The 9,710-nt window shown below is 42.6% G+C and overlaps 1 protein-coding gene across 6 annotated transcripts in view; it reads left to right on the forward strand.

Annotated features, from left to right (window-relative positions):
• Positions 1-9,710, forward strand: part of tmem108 (transmembrane protein 108) — a 38,877-nt gene that overhangs the window by 1,417 nt on the left and 27,750 nt on the right. For 2 of the 6 annotated variants that reach the window (XM_020617485.1, XM_020617482.1), the window contains exons 2-3: positions 8,524-8,673; positions 9,250-9,373. The exons of 2 other annotated variants lie outside the window; for them this stretch is intronic. The gene's annotated coding sequence lies outside the window, so the exon portion shown is untranslated. Of the gene's footprint in view, positions 1-8,520; positions 8,674-9,249; positions 9,374-9,710 lie in introns of all 6 variants that reach the window. 2 more of the 6 variants (XM_020617483.1, XM_020617484.1) reach the window with 2 other exon arrangements.

Raw genomic sequence — 9,710 nt, forward strand, 5'->3', positions numbered from 1 at the left:
GTAGAGTGGTGGTGAAGGGGGTTGGGTCAGCAGGGTTGTTGACATCTGTGGCTGGCAGCCTCCTCAGGCCGAGCTGGCATGCTGTGACATCATGAATGGGTATTAGGGAACATATGAGCAAAGCACTCAACACTAATGAGGACTGTTATGCTTTGTTCACAATCAGTCTTGGAGAAATAACATGTCTACAGCCATGGTAGCAGCTTTGGGAGGCTACAGAGCTTGGGCTAACATTAACATATTAACATACAGATGATTGTTTGCTGTGTTAGTATCCTTAAATTTGTTACTTAGGGTGTATTGACTAAGACAGTCAAAACTATGTACCAATCCATTTAGTCTACTAATAGCTGGTAACTCACTGGGGAAGTGGAATCTTTGACCTGCTAGTGGCAATAACAGACTTCATCCTCTGGGCACCATGAAAATGTCTACCAAATTTCATTACAGTCCATCTAAAAGTTAATTTCATTCAAAATCACGTCAACCTCATAGTGATGCTAGAAAAAAATCCAAGTCAGTAGGAGACATTCTCTGTGGGCCAGTCTGTCCAAAATTTCACCCCAATTCTTCAAGTATTTGTGAGATTGACAGTCTGACACCGTCATCTGTAGAGCCACACAGCTAGCAGAACTAAAACGCCAAACCCTGTCAGCTTTCTGCTTTTCCATCTGTAAGGATGTGCTGACTGGACAAATTGAACAATTTGGTTTTACTTTAGTCTTTGTGATGCATATATTGTATGTATATTGTCTGACATTTCATAGACTGGGGGATCAATAAATTTGCCTAATAAATAAATAACTGATAATGAGAATAATCCTTAGTTGCTTTTCTGCCCAAATCACTGTACTGTATGTGCTGGACACGACACCATGGCACCTCGTGATGTCAGGACTGATTGAATGACATATTGTAAGGGGGACAGTTACTGTTGTGTTCAGAGGACTTTTGCCATATGTCCACAGAAATATCCTGCTAGTTCAGAAAGATGGAGAGTCTAAGTGTCTGCCGGTCATTTCAACACCTTCCTATTTGATCTGATATTTCCAGTCAACATTAGTAAGAACTTTCGTGGGGCAGCGGCTGAACAATCTCCACAGCTGCTCTCTTATCACCAATGTTAGGAAAACTCTACCTTAACAATGAAAAACACCTGGAAAGTATTGGCTTTCCCATCCACAGTGTCAGACCTCCCAAAGATAAACTTATCAGGAATGTTCCAGGAGAAGGGAAAAATCTGGTTCCTGGTTTTTGCTGCTGAAAGTCTGAGCTGATGGGAAAACTTTGTGGCTTTGCCAGTGTGAGCAGGTTTCATACTTAAGCATCCCTCATGACTGGTAGAGAGTGGTGCTCCATGAGGAGGAATGCAGCTCCCATAGGTCCTCTGTGTGCTCAGGATAGACTTTGCACCATTCTCCAGCCTGACAAAACAGCAAGTGGCCAAAACAGGATTTCACCTAAGCAAAGCCCCCCCCCCCATGTGTTTTCTAAATTCCACACAGTATTAACGGACCTCAGCTGCTTTGGAAATGACTTTCATTTAAGCTGAGATTGGGCTTATACACAGGAACCACAGGAGGAGGTGCCAGGTTGAAAAGCAAGCAAAGCCACTCTAGTCAACAAAGAAGAAAAATACATTTTTCCTTGTGCTCAGCCGCGTAATATCCTAACAGCTAAAGAGTGTTCCCACAGGACCAGAAGGAGCCTGGGCTGGTTGTGCAGAACTGCTTCGGTAAAAAAAAAAAAAAAAACATCTCTTTCAAGGTGTTGACATTTAAAAGCCATTATGCTGTAATAGATAGACTCTGTTTGCCCATTGGGAGGTATCAGAGCGAATAATATCCCATATGGTGCCAGGTAAACAAGTCACTTTAGTTCTTGGTAGTAGCAGCAGCTGCATCCACCCAGGCCAAGCAGAGGCCACAGGAGAAGCTGAAGAAGAAGAAGTGGGGGTGTTGGTTATGAATAACTAACCATTACAATGATTAAAGTGAGTGATGGGCACAGGGAGATAAGACTGTGGTGACCGCTAATGTGTGACATGTTTACAAGGGGAATTCCTCAAATTCCACAGCTGCAGCCATCTGCACCTCCACCCACTGATGGTCACCGTCTGGACCACGAGGGACCCAAGGGGCAAAAAGAGAGCAATAAGTCCCTTGTCAGCAAACCGTGTCAGAGTGGTGCTTTAGAGAGTTGTAGGAGTATTTGACTGAGCTAATACATGCTGAGGAATATGTGCAGTTAAATCCACACAAAAGATTTTTAGTTTTGGATGGAAAAAAAACTGCAGACTCGGTTTAAATGTGGAGTCTGCAGTTTCCCACACATTCACCTCACAGCATAATGATGGAGTTTACTGAGTTTCACTTCTTTGTTGTTGATTTCCTGAAAAATATCATAGGTTGGGTGAGGTGGTTACTGTGTTTGTTTTTTTAAATTTTTTTTTATTACTGAAGTAATCGAAGTAGATGTCATTCAAGTCCAATGCAAAAAGACTTCTATAATAAAGAGTTTCTTCAGAAGAAAATCAAAAAGTATTTCACAAAGAGCTGATCTGGAGTCAGATGTTTAACCTGCTTATTGGTATGTCCAACTGCAGGATGATCTCTCAGTACCGCACAAGTAATACCCTGATACTGTTTCAATGGATGGGTCACACACAAGTCTATACACTCAGGAGGTAAAACAAAAAGGCTAGAGAATATATGTGAAAGTGTTTTAGTTTTGTCGCTAAATGCTCTGAAGTGCAGACTGACTTTTGTACAAAGAAGTCATAAGACTGGGTTTAATTTTAATCTTCATTCCCTCAGTCTGTGAAACGTTTTTGCTTTGAGCTTGACTGTTACCGGTTGCACCAAGTCTGTTTGTTTGTGTGGTAAATATCTAAGAGCCCCTTTAATCAAGATGGCTTGTCAAACCAGAAATATCTAAATTGGAACTGCAGAAGGATGAGATGATTCTTTGTGGTGTGAGAGGTGTGTAATATCCCTGTGTAGAAAGTGAAACACAGGAAAGACAAGGTGTCCTCTGTAGGAAACCTCAGGACACGGGCTTTGTGTTTTAGGATCAGTCAGCACATTTTTTAAATGCAGCACAGATGAGTGGGTCTAATAGGATTATGGGAAGGCATGGTGAGAGGAGAAATCCCCTGCAAACCCAACCTGGGCTAGTGCCTGGGGGGCCATGTGATTGAGGTGGACAATACAAGCAGGTGTTAGCTCTATGATTACGGGCTATGAGGATTACTCCACTCCAGCTTCTAATGGATGCCAGGTTGTGACCCCGGCTAACAAGGAAGCAAAATGTCACCCTGTTATGCAGAAATGTGCCATTTTGTCAAGTTAAAAAGCGAATCTTCATCCTGTCACCCAGAAAAGTCTTGCCTCTGGTTTCCTTGGCAACTTCTTCCATCTGGATATTTATTATCAACACTGAGTTTCCCACAACACCAAAAAGCATAACGATCCTTTCATTTATAATTTGTGAATCAGTGCTACTTTGCACACACTGAATACTGCATTTATGTCCTTTTATTTTTCTGTAATATTGAAGCTTCTGAGCATGCAGTCAGTTGAAATCAAACCTTGTCTACTTGCCAGACTCATTTGATAGGCTGCAGATTAAAATGGCGCCATATGCTTGGAACTGATGGAGTCCCCTTGAGCTTATTATTGGGCTTCTGTCAGCAGCTAATTGTTGCGGAAGGCTGAGGTGATGTGGGGAGCAACTCTACTTTCTTGTCTTAAATACTTGGTCATCGCTACTTCTCTCTAAATCAAAGCATGTCTTTGCCCAGACACACAAATACATACCCTTTGCATTTGTAATCACCTTGCCAAAGCCTGCATTTGATTTTGTGACTTATTCGAGCTCTTGGAATCCACGTTGAGGCAGCCAGGAAAGGCAGACTTGGGCTCTGAAATATATAAAACCATTGTTTTCCCCGTGTGCCCTGCCCGTGCCGCATATGGCTCATTTCATGGCTGCTGGACAGGCTGATTGATGGGCTAAAGGACGGCAAGGCTGGTGTTTCTCATGTGCAGTTCTTGACAAGGCGAGAGCCAAGTCCTCTGCTAGGTCGCATGAGCTAAAACGGAGGAGGAGGAGGAGGTTTCACCAGACTGCAAGTGTGTGCTCTGTGCCAAAATGCTCATCATTTTCACTTGCTCTTTGTGCAAATGAGAATGGTGATGCAATGTCTTCCCTGCCAAAGGTGTCATTTCATTGTTGTTACTGTGTGAACCTCCACTGGGAGAACTCCTCAATATGAAACTGTCAGTGCTTGTCAACCCCAATTAGGAAGCGGTTTATATGGTTTTCTTCTCCTCCTCTGTCTCACTCTCTGCTCAAAGAGATTCGTGGCCCCAGGGGGCTGGAGCCATCGAGTAATCGGAGACCGCATTAATACTGAGTGAGGCGTTGGCCCCACAAATTAATTTCCATACACAGAGCAGCGTGTTAAAAAAAAAAAAATTTCAATAACATGACAGAGGAGGATTCGGTGTGTGTTTGTCTATGATTGTGTTTGTAATGCTGCTAGTGGTGGCACTGGCTGTGGCTTGTGGCTGCTACATCACCATGGAGATAGTGGCATTATTGTGTGGAGGACACTGATGCTGGAGCAAGTACAGGACTGGCAGCAGAAAGGAGCAATGACAACTGGACAGGCATCTGGCTTTGTGACAAGAAACATGGAATATCCTCTTGAGTGTCCTCTGGTGTCTTTCATTTTATACCTCCACTTGTTCTGGCCCAAATCCACTAAACCACCAGGTTCATGTCCTCACCCAGATTATCTCATTTGTACTGAGGGTGGCAGGCAGCTGCTGGTATGACTCCTCTCCCTGAGGAAGAGACAACTTGATGTTTTGTCAGAAGCTGCAAATAATTTGGGCGAGCGAGTCGTGGCACAGGTGGATTTTGCTGTAGCTAAATGTGGTACACAATATGTCAAACATGCTGTCACAACTGCCTTCTCACCATTGTAATAGAAATTTGTACATCTAGAGCTATATCTTTCTTGTTTCCTTGACACACATACTTGACAACTTAAGGCCAAATCAGTGTTTCTTCAAGCCCCATAACATTTAAACTCATGCCCTGCTCGATTTGGAGCCATGATTACTGGCACTAACAGCAAGTGCGTTAATAATGCCACAAAATTATTTAATACAGGACCCAGAGTTCCTTTAGAACGGTACATGTATTGAACCCTGGAGGCTGCAGTCGTGCCTTGAGCGGGTATCTTTTGAGAAATATCATGGAAGAAGAGTGACTGATCTTTCTGTTTAAAACACAGCTAAAGGAATTGTAGCCTGACCGGACTCATCTTGTTGTTGTTTTAGTAGGACCTGAAAGTCTTATATGTTGTGTTGTTCTACCGTAGGGTGTGTTTGTCTGACTGTGGCCTAAGAGATACAAATGATTTGTAGAGCTACAACACACAGAACCACTGGAATGGGCGTTTATATTGCAGTGCACCCAGCACAGTCAACTCCTGCAAAAATTGTCACCACAGCAAATCTTGAAATAATGTCAGTGAGGTTTGGCTGGCTCCAGAGCTTTCCCCAGGCACTCACTCCACTTTAAGTCTTTCACTAATAATAGAACCTGCTTCTCATCCTGCCATATTGTCCCCCACCCACCATCACAAAGAAGAGAGAAGCAGCAGCGTGATGGACAGAGAGGCACCTGAAATCCCCCCCCACCCAGCTCTGTCTAGAGCCATAAACAAGCCACTGGAATGTCCACCTTCGTTTAGTATGGCAAAGTTTGTTTTTTTTGCCAGGTGGCAGTTTAAACCCAAGAAACTACCAACGCTGTGACGAAGCCAAAGGTTACAGTAAGTTTTAATGAAGACGGTGTTAACAGCAGGCAAGTTTTGGGGTTCAACACTTTGTCAAGAGCTGAAATGATCAGTCCATTTAGACAACCAACAGAAAGAAGATTAATTAACAACTATGTTTGATTTAATAATTTATTTATAAAAAAAAAAACATTTGCTAATTGCAACATCTTTGGCTTTGCAGAAGGACATTTTTCACACTTCCAATAAATGCTAAAGATATGAGTTGGTATTTGAAGTTTACTGTGGAACAGCAGAATCACAGTTATAGTGTCTGTTAGATCTGTCTGTCTAGAAGTAAAGGAGTGGAACCAATGAAAAGAAAACAACAAATGGAGATAATGATAATGTAAGAAAATGTTATATAGACCACGCAAGTTTATTTATATAGCACATTTTCATACACAAAGGCAATTCAATGTGCTTAACACAACAAAAAATGCACACGGATGAAACATTAACAAATGCATGACAGCGCAAATTAGCAAAACACAGGTGTAGATACCTAGTATTTTTAGGATAGCTGTGGCACACTTCTCATTATACTCTGTACCCCTGTACTTCAGTCTTCTCTGGACTATGTTCTAAGTGCTTTGACATCAGAGGTGGGTGTACTTTCTTCTGGAAATTGATATATTGGTGTTTATAACATCAGCAGTAACTCGGACACTGCACCGGACCATCATGGTGAAGAAGGAGCTGAGCTGACAGGCAAAGCTTTGAATTTTCCAGTCTAGTCTACGCTCCAACCCTCACCTATAGTCCCGGGCTGTGGGTGGTGACTGAAAGAATAAGATTGCCCTGTCCCTGGGTCTAAGCCAGTGAGCATTAAATCTCAGACACTGCTGTTGTTGGTTTGTCAACCAAATGTGTTTATTCGTATCAGGAAGGGTGGAGACCGAGATTTATGATGGACTACTGTGTTGAAATGCGGTAAATATTTTCCTCATGTTGTTCATCATCATTTTACCTGTTGCAAGTCAGAACCAAACTGTGTCTATCGTGTGTGGTTTATCATTTAATCATAGACTCTGTGAAGCTTACGTTCAGCTCTTCCTCTGAGCTCCATCTCCACCATGGCATTGAACCACCACTTTATCTGTAATATTTCAGCACTGCTGCTGACTCTGCGCGTGTGGTGTCAGATCTCATCCAAACCATACCGAGTCTGGCTGGCTCCTCTGCTGTTTACTTACTCATTAATTTAACCATGAGCAATGGCGGGGACAAACTAAGGCTCTCTGGTAATTAAGCGTCTGTTGTGAATCTTATTTCTCCTGGAAAAACACACACGTGTTCTGTGAGATGCTGCTGGTGGGCGTCCTGGGCTGGCATTAGTAATTAGTGTGCTCAGCGGTTGTACTGATTGCTTCATTATTTTTCCGATAAGCATCTGCCAGAGATATTTGATGAATGTTGCATGTCTGATGCAAATTCATGCTAAATGTTGAGGCTACTTCACAATTAGGAACAATATTATTTATTTTTGTTACATTCCTCCAAGGTGTTTACACCCTGATTCTGATCCTCTTGCATCAGATGTGCTCACCAAAGCTCAGTGCAATTAACCACAAGCATGCAATTACAAAACATTTTGTTTTGTGTACCCTCATTCAGAGCATTAGTTGGACCAGAGAGATTTCTACATGTTTATCATCAGGGCTCAGATCCTCCTCCATTTCATATTGAGACTTCAAAACTGATTCTGATAATTGTCTTGTTTTGCTCACAGAGGTTCAGCTTGATGCTGTGAACAATACGACAGTTATCAGCTGTGTTTGCCCAGTTTCACAGACAGAAAAATTTGTAGGTTATGATAAATAGAGGCTCTTTCTCTGCAGTTTTCAGTTATTGACAATGTTCTTTAACCATGAGGATTTCTCAGATGGGATACCTTTCTGAAGGGCTTAAAATGTAAAGAGAAAACTTTAAGAAAACTAATAGATAATAATTTAAGTGTGTTATTTTTAAATCATTTTCAGCCGTGCTGGCAGAGTTGCTCAGACACAGATGGGCTAAGTAGGTAAACTAAGATGTTAACATGGTAAATATTAACACAATGTTAGCATTGTAATTATGAGCTTAAAGCATTCTTACATTAGCATTACAGTATAAATCACCACTGCACCTAAGTTTGGCATCACAGACTGTCCAACTCATCCTTCTCCTCTGATGTGAACATTTGCTGCTTTTCTCTGTTGTGGTTTTATTTTGTATTATTTTTGTTCTGTATGCTAAATAAGAACACATGGCTGAATAAAAGCAGCTACATCTCAAGTATAAAAAGTGTTTTAACAGGTTATAGTCAGTTTCTAGTTAATCTACAGTGTTTCCTTTGGTGCAGTGGCCATTTCTCTAACTATTTCTCCGTTCGGATTTCTTGCAGTCAGATTGGACCATTTTATGCTGAAGTTAACTGTATTTCTGTGTTTTCAGAGCAAATGTTTTATTACAGTCTTCTACAAAACCTTGTTGCATTATAACTGTAAAAGAACCAAAAAAAAAAAAGACCTGCACACTACTGGTTATTCTTAAAGTAAAGTGAGCACAAGAGATATTTCTTCAGAAATTATGCTAGTCTTGTAGATTTGTTCCATTCCAGTAGATAAGACACGCAAAATTGTTCTTCTAATACATCCAATGTATGACTGGCTGCTTTTCTGATACAGCAGTTACACCACAGAGTCTGCTCAGCACATTCGGCCTCTCCAACAGCTCCGCCATTGTAACTGGATTCCCACTGGACCAGCCTCAGCGGGACCTCGCTTTAAAATGTCAACCGTGCCAGTTCCCCATGTCTTCAAATCTTATGTCATCTCCAGGTAAACAACAATCCCAGAGCTGCAGGGAGCTCTGGCTCAAGTCATTACAGCAACGGCTGTCACCGTTCCCTTTCCACCTTCTAATCAAATTTTACGTCTTTAATCACGACTCTCTCCTGTGGAGGAGGAAATGTCACCCCACTCCAGATAGAAGCCCCTGGGCTCCATCACGCTGAGACTGAATCATCTCTAGAGTGTGCCAGTCACAAACCGTCTAGGGGTGTGTGTTGCTACACATGCAGTTTGGGCCTTTAGTCTGTTTGGTGAATTGAGCATGCTCAACCCATGAATAAGTTCTCCAGTTTCAGGCCAATTGTCCTGGTCGTGTTTTTGTAGAGAGCATCTGACTTTGTCTGTCACAGGCAGAAGGCCTATTTGATGCTGTGTGTGTGTGTGTGTGTGTGTGTGTGTGTGTGTGTCAGCATACACAGAGCCAGGCAGGCACACTGTAGCAGGACTGGCAACTCTTGGAGTTAATCCGTCTCTCTAATAGTGGGGGTTGGAGTAGAGTGAGGAGGGGAGAGAAGAACAATACAGAATCTCTAGCTTCGTCTCTTTCTTGCTCTCTGGCTCCAGACACGTGCTCATCGGCTGGCGGGAAATCTCTGGACCTTGCATGCTCTCTGCGGATGTTGCTCCTCTCATTCACTCGTCCCAGCTGGCTCTCAGCGACCCCTGCCGCACTGCTCAAGGAAACGAGGTACAATGCACTCCCCCCTCCAGAAAACGCATTCCCCCACTGCTTTTGGTTCCTGCCTTTGTTACCAGACAAGAGGCTGCGTCAAGAGGTAAAATTAGAGGGACTTCCTGGAGGTGTGCTTGACTGTTTCTGTAGAAAGTATGTTTGCGGCTCCTGAAGTAAGGTAGGAAGGGTAAAGACGCACTAGAAACAATATAAATTTCCTCCCTCTCAATGCCAATTCTTGCGTACATCACAGAATTGCTGTGTCTACCTCATGAGCATTCCTGTATGTGCCAAAGGGCCTTGTTTCCTGCCCTACTCCGGACATAGCTCTTCTGTGGTTGATAGATGCACT

The sequence above is a fragment of the Monopterus albus genome, unplaced genomic scaffold (genome assembly GCF_001952655.1).
Source record: "Monopterus albus unplaced genomic scaffold, M_albus_1.0 scaffold190.1, whole genome shotgun sequence".
Taxonomy (NCBI): domain Eukaryota; kingdom Metazoa; phylum Chordata; class Actinopteri; order Synbranchiformes; family Synbranchidae; genus Monopterus; species Monopterus albus.